The 24,232-nt window shown below is 37.1% G+C and overlaps 1 protein-coding gene across 1 annotated transcript in view; it reads right to left on the reverse strand.

The window, feature by feature from the left end:
• Window positions 1–24,232, reverse strand: part of TENM3 (teneurin transmembrane protein 3) — a 2,420,957-nt gene that overhangs the window by 2,006,152 nt on the left and 390,573 nt on the right. The window lies entirely within an intron of this gene.

Here is a 24,232-nt window from a genome sequence, read left to right on the forward strand (position 1 = left end):
GTAATAATTAAATGCCTTTCTGTTCAATGCACGTGCACTGAAACCACAAAAGCTAATGAGTTTCATGTCTGAGTGCAAAAACAGAAATTACACGGCACATTATCCAGGTCATGGGTGTAGATTCCAGCATATTCCACTCACTGAGTATAATGAAAGCATATAAATGAATGCCTATACTAGAAGTTCTCAGGGTTAGGTGTCACAGAGAGTTTCATTTCTACCAAATAAAAATAAAATACCACCTGGTAGACGTTATTAATATGTGATCTACTCTTTTCAAGTATTACATTAGTTATTTGAGTTTCTTATAAACTTTTCACTGAACTGCATTAAAGTCTGAAAGATTTTTATTTACAATGCCTCACAAATATCGCTGAGATGAAATGAAGTCAAGTCATGTTTCCACACAATACACAGCAAAAATTGAACTTGAAAGAAACTGGTTTGAATCAATATAATTCCTAATCCTAATCAGAGGCAAGGGAGTGATACGTTGGGATACAGTAGGACAAACAGTAGCGGTAGAAGAAACTCTTTTAATCATACTTTCTTTCCCATAGGATCCGAATTTGTTTTCTCAGAAGGGAAGACTGAAAATATCAAGAATCATTTCCTCGGGAACTCTGTTTGCATAAGTAAGACTACACAGACACATTTTTTCTTTCCCAACTGTCTGGGTATGTCACAAATGCTGACATTCAGCTGCCTCAAGTTACAGAAAAAACAAATTTTAACTGAGTTTTATTGTATCCTCAAAACAAATTAGATCCAAAGGCTTGCAAAATTGGTACCATTTAGATACTGATTTGTAAACAGAAGTAACTCCTGTTGTAGATTCATCTGAGTTCACTTGAGTGTTAAATTGTCAGGACAGCAAAATCGCTTTTCGTGCTGGTCCTAGGTGGACTCTCTAATAAGATGTGGACAGAGGGAGGGATGCTCAGAGAAGGATGGAGGGCTGGCCTGGAAATGCTCCTAGCTCTTTGGGATAAGCGGTGCTCCCAGAAAGACTTTCTTTCTTTCCGGTGCCCTGCTCTCTCTTGCTGCTCTGGTCTGCCCTATGAAAACATCAGGCCCAATTTCCTCTCTGAAGGTGTCCTCCCAGCCATTAAGGGCAAAACTGATTAAGAGTAAAGGAAACAATTAATGTAAATATTCACCTGTCCACAGAGATGATTTCTAGATGTCTCTTTGCTTTGATATAAATAGAAACATTCAGGACAAAAAAATATTTTTCAAGTTTTAGTCCTCTTAATTCTGAAGGTAAACTGTTTACTTTCTGCCACAACCACTATAGCTAAATTCCCACACTGTCTGATGATGGCGGTCACTTTAGCTTGCTACCGGTCTCCACAATTCCATTACTATCCATACACCTGACCCAACCCTAATCCATTATCCACGCAGATGTCAGAGTATTCTTTTTAATAAGAAGTAGATAAAATCAGAAATCGGCCTTCCTTAAATATTGCAGTATTTTTCTTGTTATCGCTTTAGAGTGAATTTGAAAATCCTTGACCTGGCTCCCAAGGCTGGCTGTTCTGAACTCTGCTGACTTCTCTCGTCTAATTTCTCACAACACCTCCTCTCTCATCCTACGGCTGACATTGGACTTTTTTCGGTTCCTCAAATTAGCTCCCCCTCTTTCTAGTCTCATGGTCAAGACCTTAGTAAATGTGAAAGCTGAGAAAGCCCTTTCTATAGAGGTGAATTACATAGGTTATATAGTTATATAGGTTATATAGGTACTCTTGACCTAACTTATGAATCTCGAAACTTCCTTCCTTAAGAGTCTTCCCATGAATCCTAAACTGGATTCTTTTACAATCTAGTAATTATATTTTGTCGTTTTCCCCTTGCAAGCATTGCAGAGAGAAGTTTTGAGCTCTGCTTAGTTCCCCTATGGATGGAGAGAACATTACATTTATTGTGTAAACTGAGAGACTTTGAGACTGAAAGAAGGCATTAAGAAGGTGAGAAATTGACATTAGGGGAGCCATTTTAAAACAGAGCCAGAGCAGCCATTCCAGAGGAAGAGGCCTTGCTCATCTTGTTCCTTGAACCTTGGACTGGGCCAAAATAGCAATTGTTTGACCAGCAATAGTTTGAGAAGTCAACAGGAGCACAGCATCCTGATCACAGGACTGATGACTGCGGACCTTCTGAAGGTAGGATCAATACCTAATCATGTGCAGCCAACGGCGGCTTAGCTTGTCAACACCACTGAACGCTTCTTGAAAACATCTCACCTCATCTTCCTCCTTTTCTCCCTAAAATCCCTGAGCCCCTCTCCTGTAATCAGGACCCTATTTCGGTTTCTCCCTGAATGGCAATTCTTTGATCCCAAATAAACGCTTTACCTCTTAAACTGGTGTTTTGTTTTGTTTTGTTTTGTTTTGCTGAGGAAGATTTTCCCTGAGCTAATATCCATTGCTAATCTTCCTCCTTTTGCTCAGAAAGATTCTCCCGGAGCTAATACCTGTGCCAGGTATGAGTCACATGGCTACTAATGAGTGGTGGTATTCTATGCCCAGGAATCAAACCCAGGCCACTGGAGGAGAGTGTGCTGAACTTAAGAACTAAGCCATGGAGTCAGTCCCATGGTTTCTGATTTTTATACATTGGCAGTAGACTAGATCCCAGTACCCTCTATATGATCCAGGACTAGTCTGAGCAAACCCAGGCGTATGATCAACCACCCTGTGGAGGAAAAGTTAGCATTTATGTGGATGCTAACAAGTTTAAGGCTGCCCAACTTTAACTGAAGGGATGACAAGCAAACAGTTGATAAGCTTTAAAAGCTGATGGTTGCTCACGTAATGTTACATAAAGTTAAAGTGTGAAATATCCTCAGTGTTCTTTTTCTATACTGAACAACTATAATAACAAAAAAAATCCCAAATATAATAAGGTAAAATCAAAACAGTATGCAATGAACTTATAAGGGTCTCCACAGCTGGACCACAGCCTAAATCATGGCCACTGATTAAATGCTCTCCGGGCTAATTTCTGGGCAAGCCAGGAGCTGCCGTTTCTCAGCTTCTTCATCAGCTTTTTTCTCTGCCACCAACACATTCACATTCATCAGCTTATTTCCAACCAAGGACTGCGGGAACTGACATTACTCTTCCACTCGAATGCACTGATGATGGTCTGAATATGAGGATAGCAGAAGAGAGGTAGACATTCTGACTTCTAAGAGCTTTCCATCCTCTTTGTAACTAGATCAACAGAAAGTCCTCTTTGAGAACATTTTAGTGTGAGGAAGAGTGGTAGACTTCCCTTCAGATGACCAGCTTTCAAATTAACTCAACACAGAGATGGGTAAGTAAAGAAGAAGTGAATACAGGGGCACTGGGGTCCTTGAAATGGGCCACCTTTCTTTTTACCTGTTTAGTACTCTGATTCAATTCATCTTCTTTGGTGAGCGTGTTGCACATGTGCTATTGGGTGAGCAAGGTGATTTATTTTTCCTTCTTTGGAGGTTAAAATGAAAGTGTGAATCTTGAGGAGTGACCGGGAGTTAATCAGACAGTGGCAAATGAACAGACAAAGGCCAAAGACATGGGGAAACCTGGCAGCCTAGAGTCTTACTAAGCAGGTCACTTCAGCTGAATTAGAGGAAGGCTTTGTAGAAAGACAGGAAATGATGCTGAAGGTGCAGGTGCTTACGCTGTGTTAAGATGTTTCCACTTTTTAAACTGAAGGGTATAGAAGATTTTAAAAGGAGGGTTGATAACATATTTTTGATTTCAGTAATCAGATTAGCAGTATCGTGGATGGTTACAATGGATGAAACAGTTAAGAGACATTTGCAATAATTCTAATCGGTGAAAAACTTGACTGAGACAAAGGCAAGTGAAGATGAAGAAAGGAAGAGATACTCAAGATCTTTAAGAGGTATAATTGATACATAGTTTTGACCATCTGAGAACAGAGGGTTACAGAATATCTTTCCAATGTTTGGCTTGAGTGACTAAAGCACCAATTAGCAAATTAGTGATAATAAGAGAAAGAAGAAGGATGGAGAATGAGAGAAGGGGAGGATGATGAATTTATTTTCAGATTTTTAAAGTTTCAGATTTTTGAGGTTCAGCAAGAGACTCAGCAGACTGGGCTCACTTTCATATACATTACTCTAATTTTATAATTGAGGAAATTAAAACTAAGAGATATATTTGCTATCTTAAGGTCATACAGCTACTACGCGCTAGAGGAAGGATTTTATTTCCACTTCCTTGACTCCAAATTCCCTTCCTGGTATAGAACTTGCCCTTTGATTTTTTAAATTCACGCCTAAATACCACAATTTCTTCATCTGTAATACAAGGCTGGTATCTATCCCTTTGATTATCTGAAAGAGATGTTGTGAAGTTAAGATTTAGTAAACAAAAGCGGAAATCTCTCAAGTGAAGATTTTAGTTCCCTTGGTGCAAGATTTTTTCGAAACCTAACTAATAACGGGCAACTACTTGTCAAAAAAAAATGTAAATGGTTGTGCAGCGCTGCCCTACCATTCCAAATTGATTCCACTTAATTAGGGGACGAAAAACCATGTCCACGTCTACGTTGGTGAGGACAGTGGATATGGAGCATGAAAAGAGACCAGATGGCTCTTAATGTTGAACTGGCTACCTAGCAAGACATTTACTTTGAATTTTTTTCATTTCTCTGTTTCAGGCTGGCCTTTAATATTCTTTCAATGCAGATTTTTATTTGTGCATTTCATGGCTGCTATGTGAATCTGCCACTCCTGAATATGTTGAATCTTAAACGTTTTGTGAAAATTAGTACGGTTCTTTATGGTTATAAATAACAAATGTATTCTTTTTTGATAGAAAGGACAATTAAAGGGCTTTTTAAATCTTTTTATTCTTAAACTTTGTTCATATTGATTTATTTGGATTGTTAATCATCACCAAACATAAAAGATTATCTCAAATAAGAGCATGTCATGTAATGTCTATTTTGCTCTTTGCTGGAAATGGACCATTATGCTGCCAAGATATGTTGTTAGAGTAATTTATTTTCCTGGTTTTCACCCTCCCTGCCTCTACTATGCAGAGATATGCTAGTGTATTCATCTAAAGTCTTGCATTTTCATAGAGGATAAAAAAAAGAATTTGCCATGCATATCATAAAGCAGAAATATTATTTATCACTGAAGTTAGTGAAGGGTTGAGCCATGCTTAATTGTGTAATATATACAGCAGTAAATCCGCTTGTGGAATTTTAAAAAGTTGCATGCAGATAGAAAGGATTTGTTACTTTAAAGGTATAAAGCCCTGTAAAAAGTCAATTACATAGTATTTATCAAAAGTGAATGGATAGAGATTAAAGTTATTGACTTGGGAGCCATACGGCCTGGGTTCAAAGGGCACGTCAACACTTGTTACGGTGTGACCTTGGACAAGTTGCTTCTCTCTCTCTGCCACTATTTCTTTAAATGTTAAAGGAGGAAAAAAATAATCACTATCTCATAGAATTATTGTGAAGATTAAATGACTTAGTGTATACAAAGCTTTTAGAATATGGCTTAGCACATAATTAGCCCTCAATTTATGTTAGTTCTTATGATGATTTGAGTGAATCTATTATTCTACTCTTTGGTATAGTCATTACCAAATGATATTATTATAAAGCTTAGGCTTTGCTAAATATGAAATATCATAATGCCTCAATTGTCCTGAACTCAGCAGAAAATCAGAAAAAATATGAATAGCAAATAGATATTATGAATTCTATGCACCAAATCTTAAGCATGTTGGCCATACAGAAAAGTCTCAGCTTTTTTTCAGGTCTGGCAATGTGCTACAAGTGATAAAAAGATAAACAAGAATCTTTACCCTTAAGCATCATGTAATCTGGTTGGACAGTAAATATGAATAAATATTATAAGTATTAGGTAATATGGGATTATTTCTACAAGGAGTTTACAAGAGCAGAGAGATGGTGAAGTCATGTTATTTTTAGCAGAAATGCAAACTTCTGGAAAGAATTTCCATGCTGTATCATTTTATGTGGACCCCGTCTGCTCTTTGACAGTCTTTTACTCTAGAATTATGAGCTCTTGTCTCTCCACTAGGCTTCAGTATCAGTCTTTCTAATGGTGAACGCCTCATTTCTAATTATTTGTATTGCTGAAAATCCAACCATTAATGTAAACAAAATTTACTGAGTACCAACTAAGGTGAAGCACAGGAAGATACCCTCGTGCAGCCTTAATTTGAGTGACTCGAGCCTAAGAAAATGAACAGAACAGTCCTAGATACTGTGAAGAAAGTAAAACAGTGTGACATACGGTGCCAGTGGGCGGGAAAGGCCACTTTGTTTGGCCATGAAAGTACACTCAAGATGTGACACTTGATCTGCTACAGGAAAGAATGACAAGCAGCAGTCAGTCTTAGGAGGGTCTGGTAACAGAGCCTTCCAGGGAGAAGGAAGTCCAAGAGGAAGGGCCTGAAGGGAGAAAGGAAATGATGTGATCTGCAAGGAGAAATCCTCTCCAAGTGAGAAGGCTTGTGAATAAGACCTGGGAGAGGGGAATTGGAACAGATTTTGATTTAAGGGCTATTTTCCAAGTTCTAAGGGACAGCATTGAGGTTTAGGAGGAGGAGCGACATAATCTAATTTATGTTTTTAAAAGAATTCTTTAGCTGCTGTGTGAGAGGATAGCAGGGGTCAAGCTGGAGAGTAGTTAAGAGGCTACTGCAGTGGACCAAGCAAGAGGTGGGGGGGGGGGGGGGTGCATGGTAGCTACCACGGGATGGAGAGAAATGGATGATGCCAGAATAACATTTGCAGGTAGAGCTCACAGGATTTGCTGATGGATTGGATGTGAGACTGAGAGGATGACAGGAATTAAGTACAACTCCTAGGTTTCAGGGGAGGCAAAACAGATTATGCTGCCATTAACCAAGATGGGACTGAGAGAAGAAAAAGCATAATTGGAGAGGAAAATAAAGATTTATATTTTAACCATATCAAGTGTGACATTTAAATGGTAATGTTGCATACGTGAGTCTAGAACAGAGTAACTAACGTGTTTGGGCTACAGGGTTTTTCAATGTCAACGTTATTCACTTTTAGGCCCAGATATTTCTTTGTTGTGGGGGTTGTCCTGTGCATGTGTATGCACTGTAAGATGCTTCACAGAATCTCTTGCCTCTATCTACTGGATGACAGTATCTGCCCTGCTCAGTCATGACAAACAAAAATGTCTCCAGATACCGCCAAATTGCGCAGGGGGGCAAAGTTGCTCCAGGTTGAGCATTACTGAGCTGGAAATATACATTTAAATATGAAAATAAAGATTGAATTTGACACTAGAGATATGGATGATCTCATTACAGAAAGAAGAAAAACATAGTAAAGGGCTCACCCCAGGGGACTCCAAAATTAGAAACTGAGCAGAGGAAGAGGATCCGGTAAAGAAGACAATTAGCTAGGAATTCAACCTGAAGAGGATGGTGGGTGGGAATCCTGGAGAAGCTGTTGCCAGCAGGAGAGAGTGAGCATGTGTGAGCATACGATTCACTTTGATTAGGCAAACAAGGACAGAAAAGTAATCACTTCCAGATGTGTGTCTATAGAGAACTGCCCTATAAACGTCACAAGGCTGCCTCAGCGTGAAAATTTCTGTAACCTTAAGTTGTTGTAGCAGGACATTTTGCCTGCACAAGGATCTGACAATACAGGGGGGTTGAAGGGTTATCAGCCTTTCCTCAGTATAAGTAGCTGTGTCTGAGGCTTGGTACTCAAGGGGCTGGATGCAAGTGAGGTTCGGTGTTAACACTCCTCCCATGAGTTTGCACAAGGGGTGGGGGTGCCTCCGGGGTCCTGAGCTCCCACTTGCCCTCATCCTACCATTGAATTAGAACGCCATACAAACATGTTCGATGCCTGGACTGCTGCTGAGCAAGGCAAGATTCCAGAAAAGGGCAAGTATTCCCGAGAGGAAAGTTATCATGAGCGTGGAAGGAGTCTGGGCCAGCAAACTGGTCTCTAACCTAAGGACAAAGAGTCAGTGGGGAGTGCTACCCTGGACCCAGCACGTTTCTGATATTAGAAACTTTTTGTCTGCTGCTCTGATCCTCTGCTCATTTGGGAAGGAGTTACTACGTGTGTGTGAACTGGATGAGCCACATTTCCAAAAGGCTGAGTCTCAAGGTTTGGGAAGCGGCAGACGGGGTCTTGCTTCATCCCCTCTTCCCACAATGCTCTAAATTCAAACACAGCACAAGGACAGCGGGAGTTGGAAGATCTTGGAGACTGTGACTTGGTGGGTTGGGGGTACTTGCAACTCAGCCAGCAGCAACGACAGCAAGTTCAGTCCTCCAAGCCCCTCAGAGGTGGTGCTGATCCAGATTTTCAGCTCCCTTGTGACTAACCTAGCTTGTGATGCTTGAGATAATGGAGCCCAGATAAGGAGGTGGATGCGTGTGTGAGCTGGTTAGAGAGGTAAGAGAGTGTAGAGACGTAAGAGAGTATAGAGAGGTAAGAGAGAATAGAGGTTGAAGAATTCAGCCACAAAGCAGCTTATATACTTTTATATATTTTCTTACTCCTGTAGAGTTAAATGTGCTGGGTCAAGGGATATGTAGACATAATTTCAATAGCTAAAGACAGATTACACTTTTTAAAAATTATAATAATTCATAACCTCACTAAGGAATTAAAGGTGTCAATTTCCCTAAATTTTTACTAGCTCTGGATGTGAACACTTTTTAATTTTGGCAATCCTGATGGGTGAAAAAAAACGCTATTTCCTTGTTGCTCTTATTTGCATTTCATGTCCACTATTGAAGACAAACTATTTATAGAAAGACTATTTGTATTTCCTTTTCTGCAAATTGTCTACCCATAATCTTTGCTTATTTTTCTGATAGACTCTTGGTCTATTTCATATTCATTTGTGGAAACTTTTTATATTAGAGACATTAATCTTTGTCATATTTCAAAAGATCATCTCATTTAATATGAGTGTATTTGTGCAAAACCGTTCACATGTCCCCATAAATCATTGATGCATGTCTCATATCACCTCCTGAAAGACTGAAAACTTGTGACACCTCCCTTATAAAAATTCGGGAATGGAACCCCTAGAAAAGACTGATATTCCTGTTAGTAAAACAGGTGGGTATCTGAATTCTTAAGATATAGGTTATTAAGAGGATTCATTTTTTAGAACAAGATTGGCAAAAAAAAAAAAAAAGTAACATGCTGGTTGCTTTAGGATAAGGACCTAGCTCATCACTCCTCTGCTTTGAAAGGCACTTGGATCTTTCTAAACTGTCATAATGAGTTTCTTCATTTAAGGTAGATTTCCCAAACAAAATGTGTTCCCTGGGGTGTTACCGTGTGTTAAGGAAAAAAAAAGCCTGTGGCCAAATATACTTGGAAATGCTTTTGCACAAAGTGGTTTTATTGAGGGATTCCACAGACACTTTTAAATGCTAATGTTCATTATGAAACTCTAAGTAAAACTTGAATGTGCAGAATTCCCAAAATTATTGGACTAGAGCCCTTTGAGATTTCTCTTTCAAAGCATACCACTAGAACTAGTATTCATGAAAAAAATTTTTTATAAATGCTGACTTAAGGAAATATCTACACTTTTCCTTGTAAATGAATGTTTTTTCTTGTTTATTTGCCTTAGCACTGCCATCTTGTCACCACAAATCATTCTGGGACAACAGCAAACCTTGCATAAAATTACTAGTGGAAAATTTTTGAAAAGATTCATAAATTTACTGCAAGGTTTGAGTTGAGTTGGAAGAACCCAAATGTAGTTAGAATTTGCAGAGTGGTTGTGTGTGTGTGTACATATGTGTGTGTATGTGTGCGCATCACATCTCCATGAGGTTATGAAGAGAGATCCCTCTTTAAACTCAAAGAATATATGAAGTGATACTCACACAAAGATGAGAACTTAACTGAGAAGGCTTTACTAAAAAGGGAGAAAACAGAATATTGTTTTAAAATATTTTTAGTATTATTTTTGCTCATGCTACTGATAGATTTTACTTTTATTTAAAAATTTATCGTAAGCCTCTTATTTTTAGTTGGTAAAAATTTTCAAGATCTAACCTGAGGTCATTTGGTAAGTTATTAAACATAATTTTAAGATTTAGTTTTACTTTTTGCCGCTTAAATTCACATTTCTGAAGAGATGACGTAAAATAAGGAACTAATATGAGAGGATTATTATCAATCACCTATATTGACATGATTGTTCATTGTCCATTTAGTTAGCAGATATTATTGATAAATTATAAGTAAATCATGGATAATTATTCACTTCCGGGTTCCTAGCTTGCCATTTTACCTGTAGCTTTCAGTAATTACTGGTTCCTTCATTCTTTGGCACATAGGAACATTTCTTCTAAAAAGCAGGATTATGCATTGCCTATTAAAGCTATTGCGAGCATCTCAGAAACTGAAGTAAATGCTTTCACAAATAGCATTTCCAATGAATAATGCTGAAATCAGACTTTTTTTTTCATTGCAAGTGCCTGAAGTAGTTGGCTCCCTTCCCATCGGCTACTTTGTAACTGCGAATATGACAACATGATGGTGATTCACAGATGCCAAAATATGACGAGCAGAGCAAATCTGTGTTGCAGATATGATAAGGTGAGAAAAGCGGGACTCTGGGCCCCAGGTGATTTCCATGAAGACACCTACGTACGCGGGGCTCACTATCTATACCATGCAGCCGCCAACTCTAATAACTTGAGCAGGAGAGAAACACATCTAAAAAATGCAAATGGATGAAAAAATAAAACTGGGTTGCATAGTAACATCTTAAGCAGATTTGAGAGATGGATGTTTCAAAAGCCTAACCTACAGCCTTGGAAAATGCTTTTGGTTGTATTCAACACATATGGGACTAGAACCGAGAAAAATACATCGAAATTATGAATACTTTAAAAAACAACTTCTCCAATCCACCAGCCTTATACACAATGGAAATCAAGTAAAATAACAGCGTGTTTCGTGCTTTTTTCATAATATTTGGAAACATTTTACACGCATATATGCTCCATAGGTTAGGGGCTATAGCTACATCACTGGAACAGAAAAAAGAAATGGTGAACTTGTATCCTAGTAAGATCAGCTATACATTCATAAAAACTACTTCTCAGTCTTGCACTGTAGCATTCAGGAATAATAGAATCACAAATGATACAAGGCTGTATTTACTGGTTGTACATACACATTTATGTAGATTCCATGAATACATCCTGATTTCTGCCAAACCTGATAGGCAATTGAACTCATGCGAGCTCGTTTATGGTCAGAATTTACACCTAAAGTCAATCTTTCCCCTATTGAATGCAGAATAGGCTTTTATTAGACATAACATAATATAGATGAATATTAGAGTCATTTTACCAGAATGATGAGAAAATTAAAGACATTTTTATGTCAAACTATGAGCCTAAATATATTATTCAACATCACATTTGTAAATGAAAAAGGCAGTGTTTCCCTTAATTCATAGGTTATTGACATTATTTAGATGTATCTACACACATTCAGCTACAGCAGCATTTTTGAAAATTATTTGGTACAGGAAAAAAAGAATCTTAGCATAGATGCTCTCTTAATTGGTTTTCAAGGAATACTCTATGTCAATTTTTATGGCAAGCTATAGATAAATTATGAAGTTATTTAGAGGTGAGAAGCTCTCTGAGAGAGGGGGCCGTGTTTGTTTACCATTGTATACTAAACACTTCGCACGGTGCCAAATACATAGCACATGTTTAATAAGTATTTGTAGAATGAATTAATGGATAAAGAATTGAAGTCAATTGAAAAAAAAAGCAATGAAGCCTAATCAAAACATTTTACAAAACATCCAAACTCAACAATTTAAAAAAAAACACCAACTACCTTATGCCTAACTATAGAAATTAATGTAAAATTGGATTTTTGAGGGAAGGGCGTCAAAGAATTACTCAAAATATACCTTTATTATTTTTTTCCCCTTTCTAGGGTGGTACACAGGGGTAAAAAGAAGCCGTTACTATGTGGAAGCCATACTTTCAAAAGCGGTTTAAAAAAATAATCAAATTCTAAAATATAGTGCTACTTACAACTGTTGACACTTCTGTGAAGAAAGGCCTGTTCACCATCTGACTGCACCCCAACTAACAAACTGGCCTTTCTAACCCAATAGAAGATTTAATAACACCTCCATTAAGAAAAACACTGAAAATATATCATCACGAAATCAGTAAGGTTAAGAAGGGTCAAATAAATTATCAATAGAACAAAAGAAATCTTAATACTAATAACTTGATCAAAATATCGAAATTACAGGGACCAGCCTGATGGCACAGCGGTTAAGCTTGCACGTTCCTCTTCAGCGGCCTGGGGTTCGCCAATTTGGATCCTGGGTGCGGACATGGCACTGCTTGTCAAGCCATGCATAGCAGGCATCCCATGTATAAAGTAGAGGAAGATGGGCACGGATCTTAGCTCAGGGCCAGTCTTCCTCAGCAAAAAAAGAGGAGGATTGGTGGCAGATGTTAGCTCAGGGCTAATCTTCCTCAAAACAAAAAATTGAAATTACAAAAAATGGCACCAAATAGGCTTAATTCTAGAAACAAATATGTAAAAGCTATTATGTTCATCTAATATCTATAGATCATAATAAAGGGACTAAAATGTACAAGGTAACACAGAATCCTGGGCAGTACGATGCTGAAAGGTTTGTTTGTTTGTTTGCTTAGTTTGAGGTATTGGTTGTAACTCTGATCTACTTCACCTCGTTAGATATTGACCTTTAACATCAACATAATAGACTTAATAATTTAATATAGCAAGGGAATATCATTAATATATGAGACCATTAATATTTAGCATGCCAATATAAGTTATTATGCCAAAGTGACCCAAAGGGAAAAGGGAAATGACTAGTGTGGCATGAAGTGTATGTCCAAAATAGCACTTCAGGAATGGCTCTCATTTGATGGGATTTGCAGCATGATTAGTTTCCTAGTAAATACAGGGGTGCATTTCTTTCCCTCTCTTTCTCGGTGTCTCTTTCTCTTTCCCACTCTCCCTCCCTCCCAACACTCTTTCTCCATAAAAGCGTATGTACCTTCAATGACTCTACAACGAATGCCTGAAACATTGAAAACTGTGCACACTACTTAATATTAAAAACTGTTCCTATGGGATACTTCTGTTAAATTTCACCTTTGGCTACTATGTCATAAAATCTAATTTAAAATCATCACAATGTGCATATGCACTGAGGGGAAACTGATGTACTGTGTAAGGGAAATCATTGGGATATACACATTGGGACTGGATTAGAGTACCCTTGAATGCCAGTCAGTCTAAGAATTTTCTACTTTATTCAAAAAGCAGTGGAAAATCATGGAAGGTTTTTGAGCTGGGTGACAAGGCCAATGTCATATGTAAGAAAAAATACTCTGACAGCAGAGCTTGGATCCTTCAGGAAGGAGAAAATCTAGGAACTGGGAAATTATTTAGGAAGCCCATTAAGTTGTGCACAAAATAGTACATGTGTCTATCATTACTGATCCAAATCAGATTTAAGATATTTATACGCTTTTGAAAATTAATCATTTAAAAATTTTGCCTAACATCACAGATGATATTAGGCATTAATTATGCTTCATATATCAGATGACTAAATGAATTAAAGAAGGAGTAATAATGTTGAAGCATATTTAGAACCAAAATATGCCTTAGAGGTTGCGAGAGAGAGAGTCTGTCAGAATCCTGTGAAAACTTGCCGAGTGCACTGAAAAATTACCCTCTAGGGAATTGCCTTCAGGCTGCATTTTCAGAAATTATATTCTAGTAGTGGTCAATTTTTCAACCCGAAGGGTGATATTTCTCTCCATAAATTTGAGTCCCAGTCAATATTTCTTATACATAATACGATCTAGGTATTTCTCAGTTAAAAATAACCAAGGTTAAAATGTCTCATAAATACATAGTATCATTAAACATCGGCCACGTAAGGTGAGAGCCGGTGCTCGGCTGTTGCAGCTGAGTATGTTATAGCCCTACTTGTCACTCTTTCTTCTCAGACAATTTCAACAAATAAACAGTGAAGCCCATTATTTACAGTTCCCACTGTCAGAAGCTGCCATCCTTATCTGTATCCAAATGCGAGAATGTACTAGTTATTTCTGTAAGGGCTACTTTTTATAATGTCAAAACATGCTGTAATTACAGTGAAGTTGATTGAATACAGGGGGATGATAAAGATAGGAATGGTTAAGTTTAGATTCATTCCAAATATATGTTTCTTAAGATTATAGCCCTAAATGTTTAATAAATCTGTATACTTTTTTCCCCTCATAAATGACAGTTCACGTCGGCTCAAGCTAGATTCTAGCACACAACTCTGCAGCCTCTGAGGGCACTGAAATTGTGTGAGAAGCTGCTCCAACCTGATTTGCAGTAAATGGGTATCTGATAGCGGCCCATTCTTCTTCTCTCATTCACTCCAACTCGGGGGCGGTCACTCATTCAACTGACATAAATCACTGCTTCTCTGTTACAGGAGATTTCATGTAAATATCTAGTACTTATTTGTCACCCATGCTCATTCTTTTTTTACAACTTAATACAATGCATTTAACTTGTTAGTGTTGCTTTGAACTCAAACTTTGGTCCACTACCGAACCTTTTTTCCCTACAAGCTGATCCTGCCTCACTACAACTCACCAGTCCCTGGACTTCTTGGTGATGTCTAGAAACTTGGAAATGTGCTGTTTTTGTCATTGCTTAAGTCCAGAGCACCAAGTTTTGTGAGTCTCCCATTTGCAGATTCTTTGATTTGCTTCTTCCTTCCTTTCCATTTTTACACTGGAATTCTTCACCCCAACCAACTGTAAGAGTCTTCCAGCTGTTTTCTCAGCCACCATCTCTCCTTGCCTGTCCACCTCGTTTGCTGCCACACCACTTCATCTTCCGAGTTATCATGACTTCCTGCTCAAGAAGCTAACACAGCTGCCTTCGGCCCTTCTTAGCTGTTGTTGGCATCCATGAAGGGTCTGACCCAAGAGAAGAGACCTGAGTGCGTCTGTGATACTAAATGTGCTAAGAGTTACCATTTACAATTAACTCTTTCTTTCTATTCAGGGTCAAAATAGAATAATAATATTAATGGACATTTCCTAATGAATCTCTAGGCTTTTGTACCTGTTCATTGTTCTGGTCAAAGGGATTTTCTCAGCTAAAATGTATTCCATTGAGCAGATCTACCTAATATATTATGGCCCTTGGAAATGATTATCAGAAATGGAAAATCCTTCATTTTTTTTTTACTGAGGAAGAAATATTTGTGTCGATGGTAGAAAATTTTTAACTATTTTCTCTTTTGAACTGAATTCCTTTTTAAAGAAATGTTAATTGGCTTTTAATCTCAATGCTTTATTTTCAATCAACACTGTAAACAAGGTCTGGCTCTGGGACTCAGTTCAGCCAATAATTTTATTTATGAACAGAATTTAAATGCATATGTGGCATATGCATCACCCATACATTTTCTGAATCTGTAATGGTTTCTGTCCTCTGACAACACTTTACTCATATGGTAACAGTGATCAACCTTTACTGAAGACAGAATTATGTACAGATATTGTGCTCTGTGACTGATCCACAGCATCCCATTTAAACCTCACCATAACCAGGTTAGGTTTAACAGATGAGGAAAATGAGCCTTAAAGAAGTTAAATAACTTGTCAAAAAACAGATGAATACATTTGTGTATCAGAATTTTGATAGAATCTTCTCCGACTTCAAAGCCCATGAATATAATCTCATGCAATATTGTCTTCCTCTGCTGCCAGTGTAACATTTATCACACTCAGTTAAAGATAACTACGTATATGCCGTCCCACTCCCGCGCGAGATGTGAACTTCTTAAGGGGTTTTGCCTATTAATCTTTAGTTTCAACAACACAATCTAATACCTATCTAGCAACCAGTCAAACATTGTTGAAATGAAGTACTTTATACTTTCTAAATTAGGATTCAAAATACCTATTTTTTTAGGTAGGGATATCATACCCCATAGGTTAAATATATTACATCTTAAATAATAGTTTATAAAAAACATATTTTAAAAGGTTTGATTCACAGAACACCAGATATCGTATGCATGTTGACCATTATTTTTTCTCTCTGAGAGACAGTGGTCCAAGTGCAGACTAAAGGGTGCAGCCTGTGTGACACTGGGACAATCACCACAGTCATTTTATGCCTCATTTGTAAAACACGGCAGATAACAGTAAAATGTTTGCATAGATTTCATGTGAGAATTAATACATAAAAAAGCACTTGTCAGTGCCTGACATATTGTTAACACTAAATAAATTTTAGCTATTATCATGACTTATATGCGTAACGTGTAGTAGTTTTAAAACATTTTGGTATCATGTAGATTTCATTTTGATTTTTATATCCTTAAAATTACTGACAACTCCAAAGAGCTTTTGTTTACATGGGTCTGATCTGTTGTATTTACCATATTAGAAACTCTAAAACTGAGAACATTTGAAAATATTAATCTAAAATAATATTAATAACCCTATGCATCTTGACATAAATGTTTATACAAAAACATTTTTAAAACAAAAAATAGTGAGAAGAATGCCATTATTTTATATTTCTTCAAGTCAACTTCTTCTTTATGATATCATATACCACGTAGCTTCTGGAAAACTCCTTGTGCACCAGTGAATGTAAAAGGTAAACCATGTCTTAGCATTATTATTGGATGTAGTTTTGAGCTTAAGCACTCCCTAAAAACAGACTGAGGAACCCTAGGGTCCCCCAGACCACACATTGAGAAGTGATGCTTTATAGAAAAGCTTCTGTAAGTGGATTGACCCTCTGGAACAAAATTGCAGAGGTTGCATAAATCTCATGGTTAGGGACACTAATGATTACTGCCAAGTTCTTCTTATTTCAGTTTATGTCTAATTTTGCATTCTCCAAGGTTTGGGATATAATAGTATTTACCTTGAAAGAAAAGATGTAGGTTTCTACCCATTAAGACAAAAACATTCTAAGGTAAGCAAGCTTTTCCTCTAAGCACATACTGTGCCATTCTGGATAGTTACCTTTGCTGTGTTTTACTCATTCATGTGCATAGAACCAGCTGTGAAAGCACAGAGTTTAAAACTAAACAGAAGAAAATCCAATTTCCATTCACCTACTTTTCTAGAAAACACTCTTAGGAGATACATAGCCACAATAAACGTGAAGGAAAAAAAAGGAAGAAAAATCTTTCCATACAGTATATTGCTTAGATATTTGGCTAAAAGCTTCTTGAATACTTTAGACTTAAAAAACTGATGACACAACGTAAAATAAACTAAAAAAATATTTTAACCAGAAAATAAATTGTTCCAGGGAATTGTTTTTAAATTACATTAAAAGAAGAGAAAAACATTTTGGTAGCTTATCTACCAGATTCAGGATGAATTTGCTCACTTTTCAACATTCTTTTCCATTAAATTAGATTACTGTGGTTTTGCGTGAAGCAAGGAAACCATTCCTTATTGTTTAAACTCTAAATATAGAAAATGTCATTTAAAATGTTTTAATTTACAAGAAAAGGGATACATGAGCTCTCTGGTGTTGAACACATCTGACTAGCGCATTAAAAAAGAAAAAAAACTACCACTGCCTAATACAATTGCGTCTCAATTATCTTTGTGTTTAAAGTCCCTAAAACAGGATTTAGTACAGTAGCAACAATAAAGCTAATGATATTTAGTGATTACGGTGCCATGTGCCAGACACTGTCCCAAGCACCTTATACACATTCACCAATGTGTAACTGATACTCTGTGGTAGTTGTTCCTAACCTCATCACACAGACCCATCAACGGAACCATAGAGAAATTAAGTAATTTGTCCAAAGTCACCGAGATCATAAACAGGGAATCAGAGTTTGATCCCAGGCAGCCTCTATTGAATGTGGGCTCACCACCACTAGACCATATTGCAAGACTTGGGAAAGAGTGAATACATCAACGAGGGAATTAAGTTCATGTCATTTGCCTTAAAATTTTAACATAAGCTTGTTTTCTCTGTATAACTTACACAAGAAAACCGTTGATTTATTAGCAGAATAGTAATTAGGATTTGCCAACAAGACAAGAATAAAATTCTAAAGGCAGCCTACTCATTGGCTACTAGATGAATTGAGAACCGGAAAATAATGCTGTATTTCTAGTGGCATGACACAACTTTCATCATAATTTCATCATAATTTCCCCCAAACTTTCCTCTCATTTCCTTACATTGCTCAACCAATAGGTTGTAACCAAAGGATTGTCTTGATTACTCAGCTTAGGAGTTTCGAATTCAGTGAATTTTCAATAAACCTATGGCTTTATCGTTCACTAGACAGCTCCGCTTGAAATTCCCACTGGAAGCTCTTTTTTTCAACATTTTTACTGTGGAATTAATCATTTTGCTCACCACTTCTTTCTTCTTCTCTATGCCAGTCTCTAAGAATAGTACCAACTTCAAAAGAAATGATTTTGCCAGAAGCCTGGGAGTCCTCTGTGGTGTGTTTTTACCACCTCATCCTCCCGATCCAGCTAGGCGCTGAGTCTTGAATGCTACCTGTTAAACAGTTCTAGGCATATCATCCCTGCTCCATCCTCACTGCCTTTGTCTCAGTTCAGGCCCCATCACTGTCCCTCCCATACTCAGGCAGCCTCTTAGCTGGCATCCTCCTCTTCATTCTGGCTTCCCTCCAACATCTCTCCAGGCTGATGGTGTCCATCACCAGAGTAGATCCTTCCAAATTATGTCTGATCATGACCCACCCTATTTAAAATCTTCAGTGTCTTTCCATATTCACAGGATGAAATGAAAACTCTTTAACCTGCTATACAAAGCCAGATGCAGTCTGCTCCAGTCTACCTTTCTCTTTTCAGCTTTAACCCACCTCCTCTCCTCCCTTGAACGTATGAACTCTTCTCTAGCCATTCTGCAGTTTTTGGAAAGCACAACGTACACCCCACATATCATCCTTTTGTATGCCTGGGACTTTGCCACCCAATTTCTCCACCTGGCTCCTACTTACTTTGTACAATACATCTCCTCATGGAAGCTTTCTCTAACCTTTTATTCCTCTGCCTTTGGTCTTCCTCCAGGCTTACCTTAGGAGTCATATATCCCGATGGCAGTCAGCCCTAACTTGGACATGGGGCTTGTTTCTCTGTTTACTATTTTTTCTCTCCATTTAATGGAAGGGAGGGTAACAAACTCCTCTTTGTATCCCCTGTGACTAGGATAGTACTTGACATAGGGTAGGCATTCAGTAACTACATTTCTTTTTCGTTTTTTTTTTTTTTTTAAGATTGGCCCTGAGCTAATATTTGTTGCCAATCTTCCTCTTTTTGTTTTCCTCCCCAAAGTCCCAGTAGATAGTTGTGTATCCTAGTAAAACATTCTAGTTCTTCTACATGGGTTGGCGCCACAGCGTGGCTTGATGAGCGGTGTGTAAGTCCCCACCCAGGACCTCAACCAGTGAACCCCAGGCTGCCAAAGCAGATGTGAGAACTTAACCACTTGGCCACGGGGCTGGCCCCAAGTAACTATATGTTTAATGAAAGTCAACATGATAAAAAAACTTAACATTGCTTTCCTTTCCCTTTGCTATACTTTAAAAAAGAAAATAAATCTTTATATTGCCTGCCTAGTAATATGTTTTATTAGCTTAATTAGTGACGCTAACTTTGAATTCTTAAAGAGGTATAAATAATTAACTCTTTGAATAAAAAAATCAATCAAGTTTTAAGTTTAGTTTTGGATAAATTAAAAATATTACTTTTAAAAACTAGCTCAACTGTAATAAATGGAAAAATAAAGCAGAACCCTCATTTCTAAGTTCAAATGAAATTACTGGAATTATGTTTTTTTTTAATGCAGTACCCTCTGCTCCCTTAACAGCATTCTCAAAGAATTCATTCATCAATGACTCTTGAAAGAAAAACGTTTGCTATGGTTTAAAAAGGTCTGAAATAGCATTTACTCATATATTTTAAAAATTTGGCTGCAATGGTTAGAGTGTTCTTGGAAAATTTCAACCCCTCTGTTGTGGTGATAATGACACAGGGCTGAGATCATTGGTTCTAAAGTTAGCCTTGCCTGGATTTAAGTTCTAGTTCTCTGTGACTGCCTAACGGTACAATCTGTGGGAAAATTAACCTCTCTGAGCCTCAGTTTATTCAGCTGTCACACTGGGTTAACAATACTCTCTACCTTTTAGGTTGTTGGGAGACTGATAGAAGATGCAGTATGAATAGAATTAAATGCACCGCCAGACATGCTAAGCTTCTATAAATGATTCCATTGTTGATTTTATTACCATTTTTTTTTTTAAAGATTTTACCCTTTTCCTTTTTCTCCACAAAGCCCCCCGGTACACAGCTGTATATTCTTCGTTGTGGGTACCTCTAGCCATGGCATGCGGGATGCCGCCCCAGCATGGCTTGATGAGCAGTGCCATGTCCGTGCACAGGACCCGAATCAACGAAACACTGGGCCGCCTGCAGCGGAGCGCACGAACTCAACCACTCGGCCATGGGGCCAGCCCCATTTATTACCATTTTTTATAACTTTAGTATATTTACAATTGAAACTCCTTTGGAACACATCCCACTAAGTTCTACTTTATTCATAACCCACATGTGGCTGGCAGCTCTCCTGAGCTGTAGCATTATCAGCCATGTCTTAAGAGGCATGGAAGTGGTTAGAGCATCTGGCTCTTCAAAACCAGCTGGCCTGTCTCATAAACCCTACTTCATGTGGTCCAGATTTCCAAAGTCAACATGACACTCATAGGGGATTCAAGAAGACAGTGCTGGCACTGAATAACCAATAGTTCATGAGTCCACAGGGTCACAAGTCACTGTCTTTCTCAAGATGGTAAACTCTTGATTTAACAGCAACTGCTCTTGCCTGAATTGCTCTAGCAAGACTTTCAGAGGTGAGTTCTGTACTTAATACTTGTGTAGAAGCACATGGTTGGTGGTGCCTGCACAAGGAATGAGTTGACTTCTAAAAGGATAAAGACATGCAGATAGTCGTGATAAAGGCCAGGATGGGATAATGAGGAGGACCGCCAGGCAGGTGCTTTGCAACTAGGATCACACATGACTCTTGATTCCCAATAGCTGGTATCAGAGCCAAAGAGAAGGACTAAAAGAACACCAAAGAGAGGGAAGATATTTTGTTATTCCACAACACTTGACACTTCTCTTACTGTCCATATCACATTTCTCCTTCTATTAAACTATCTGTGCAACTGTTTTATCAACTCTACTTTGATTGTGAATTCCATAAAAGTAGATTTTATGTCAAATGCTGCTATGTATGTAAGGACTGACAGAGAATTTGCCAAAGGAAGATGAATAAATCATTTCCTAATACAATGTTCACATCCAAACACATCTTAAAATGTTAAATTCTGATATATGTATTAGATATTAGACATCAAGCAAAGTAAATATGAGTATCAACTAGATAACCACAATAGGCAAAGCCATTTCAATAATAAAAGAAGACTGTTACAATTTATATTTAATATAGAGGTTAAAAGTTCTAGAGTAATTTCTGGTTAAATGTTCTGGAGTAATTATCCCTTGTCTTTGGTATTTGATCAGAATAGGTGGAAATAGTCTCTTAAATAAACTTGTAGGTAACTGTGTCTCCAAGACTCCATTGAAGCTATTAGAAAGTATGGGGTATGATCAAAATGAGATAAAATACGAAATAAAATAGGCAGGATAGAAACCTATTCGCAGAGAACTCACCTCTTCTGAAGAGCATGTATGAAAAACTAGGTGGATCATATACCTAATGTCATTTTTGTTGGCAGCATTGATTGACTAAGCATCTTTAGAGAAGAAATGAGAGAAGTGAAATGTGTGAAAAAATGTAATGAGATCTATACAATGCCTAAAGACTAACTGGATTTATAATCTAAATTAGATGAACAAGGTCTACACTCAATGGAGGATTCAACTAGGTAAGATCAATTACAACAACTATACACTTTCAACAAGCTACAAAAGGACAAAAGTATATTACATCTACACTACATGTAACTAAACTTAATTCATATTTCAGGACAAGATTCCTGGGAATAGTAAAAATCTGACAACAGTAAAGAATTAGTTTGGGATTTCATGGACACTGTTTTGATGAATGTACTGAAGTTCCTAATAGACATTTATCCATAAAAAATACAGAGCTAAATTATAAGCAATTCTTTCAGCTCAGTACAGCTAGATAAAAGAGCTGGCCAATTGTTTTGCTTGGTTAATCACCTTTTTATGCTTTACTGAAAGGAATTAATGGGAATTACATCCTTTTCATAGGCAGAAAATTGTCTTTCACTTTATTTCTTATTATCTACATAAGTGATAATCACTAAAAATAGTTGGAGGCTTCTCCTGTACTTAGAGAAACCAAGAGTACATGTTCAGTTGCATGTGATTCTTTTAAATTGATCCTCTATGTCTAACAGGATTTCAATTAGATATCCAATATTTATATCAATTTGTTAGAAAAGAAAAGATTCCATCTGTTGACAATAAGGAAAGGAAGGAAGGAAAAGGAAAGAAACAAGAAAAGAGAAAGAAAAACAAGAAAAAACTACAAACATTAATCTTTTGGGACGCAGTTTTAATTGTTTGCTATGTCTTTTACAGAAGAAACTAGGGAATAGTATTATAATAACTAAAGAACAGGAAATTGATAGAAAAATAAATTTCAAGATTTTTATGTATTCATTCTTAAAACAAAGATCTCTGAATATCTATTTTATTGAGCTAAATTACACACATATTTATACACATCAGCTAAAGCTTTACATAATTTAGCAATTTGTTGAATTTATATCCCTAACAATGGAGAGCACAGTTCTTCCTTTCTATGTAAATCTCAGAAATATGAACTTAAAACAAAAAAGCAATAAATGTATAGAAATGAGATTATGCTCTTGCAGTGGAAATTGAAAAAGCTATTCACCAAGTATTAGTTAAAATTTTGTGCACTTGTATAGATTTCTATGTCTCTTTTGACTACAGAATTCTATGAGCCTTTAGCCACTGTAGGCAAACAATTAAAACACTTACATAATGTGGAACAATATATTTAGAACTTGAATAACTGTGAACCACAGTAAGAAATATAATGTACATTGCAATCTAATGCATACATATTATAAAAGTTTTATGAAACAATATATACCCTTATCAAGTGTAAAGGATAATATTTTTCATTTCTATATATTCTATTTTAGTCTAGACTAAACTATTCCTTTTTTTTAAGTGAATAAATTCTTTCACAACTGCATTAAAGGTATGTGAACTCAATGAGGTCTGAAGTCCATTTACGAAGGCAATGCGTTCTCTTTGTAAATGTAAAGGTCTGCAAAAGCCAAAAAAGATAAGAATATGAATTAAAATCTTATTCCAAACGCAACCTTCAGGTACTTTGCAATACAGAAAGAAATGTTAATTAGTTATAAAAATAACAAGAACTTAAAAGAGCTTTTTTAAAAAAAATCTGGTAAGCATTTATGTAAAGCTTACTATGTGTCAGGCATTGTCCTACATGCTTTGTGGATATCATCTCACTTAGTTCTTCTATCAAACTCATGAAGGTCTCCATTCACATATGAGGAAACTGAGGTACAGAGTGTTTACTATCCAAAGAGCTGTCTATCAACGGAGGCTAAGTTTGCTAATAGGTATTAGCAACAGGGACACCTGGTGGTGAACATTGAGGACTCTGTCACAAGGAACATCCAGAGAAGGCCTAGGAAATCAAGACACTGGCCAGGACAGAAATATAGGGAGAAAATTATCATTATAAATTAACCCTGGTACTAGGTAGGGGTTCTTGGAGTTAGGTATATGACATCAATCATATTCTTGAGGGAATAGGGTCCCAACAAACAACAATAGTAAGGATCATTAATGTCTTCCACTGGTTTCGAGGATTAGCCTGGAGGGTCAGAAGAGTTGGGTTTAAAATGCTAACGTGTATAGTAATCAAAACAGTATGGTATTGGCATAAAAACAGACACATAAATCAGTGGAACAGAACAGAGGGCCCAGAAATAAATCCATGCATATACGGTCAATTAATTTACAACAAAGGGGCCAAGAATACACAACAGAGAAATGACAGACTCTTCAAT

The sequence above is a fragment of the Equus przewalskii genome, chromosome 28 (genome assembly GCF_037783145.1).
Source record: "Equus przewalskii isolate Varuska chromosome 28, EquPr2, whole genome shotgun sequence".
Classification (NCBI taxonomy): domain Eukaryota; kingdom Metazoa; phylum Chordata; class Mammalia; order Perissodactyla; family Equidae; genus Equus; species Equus przewalskii.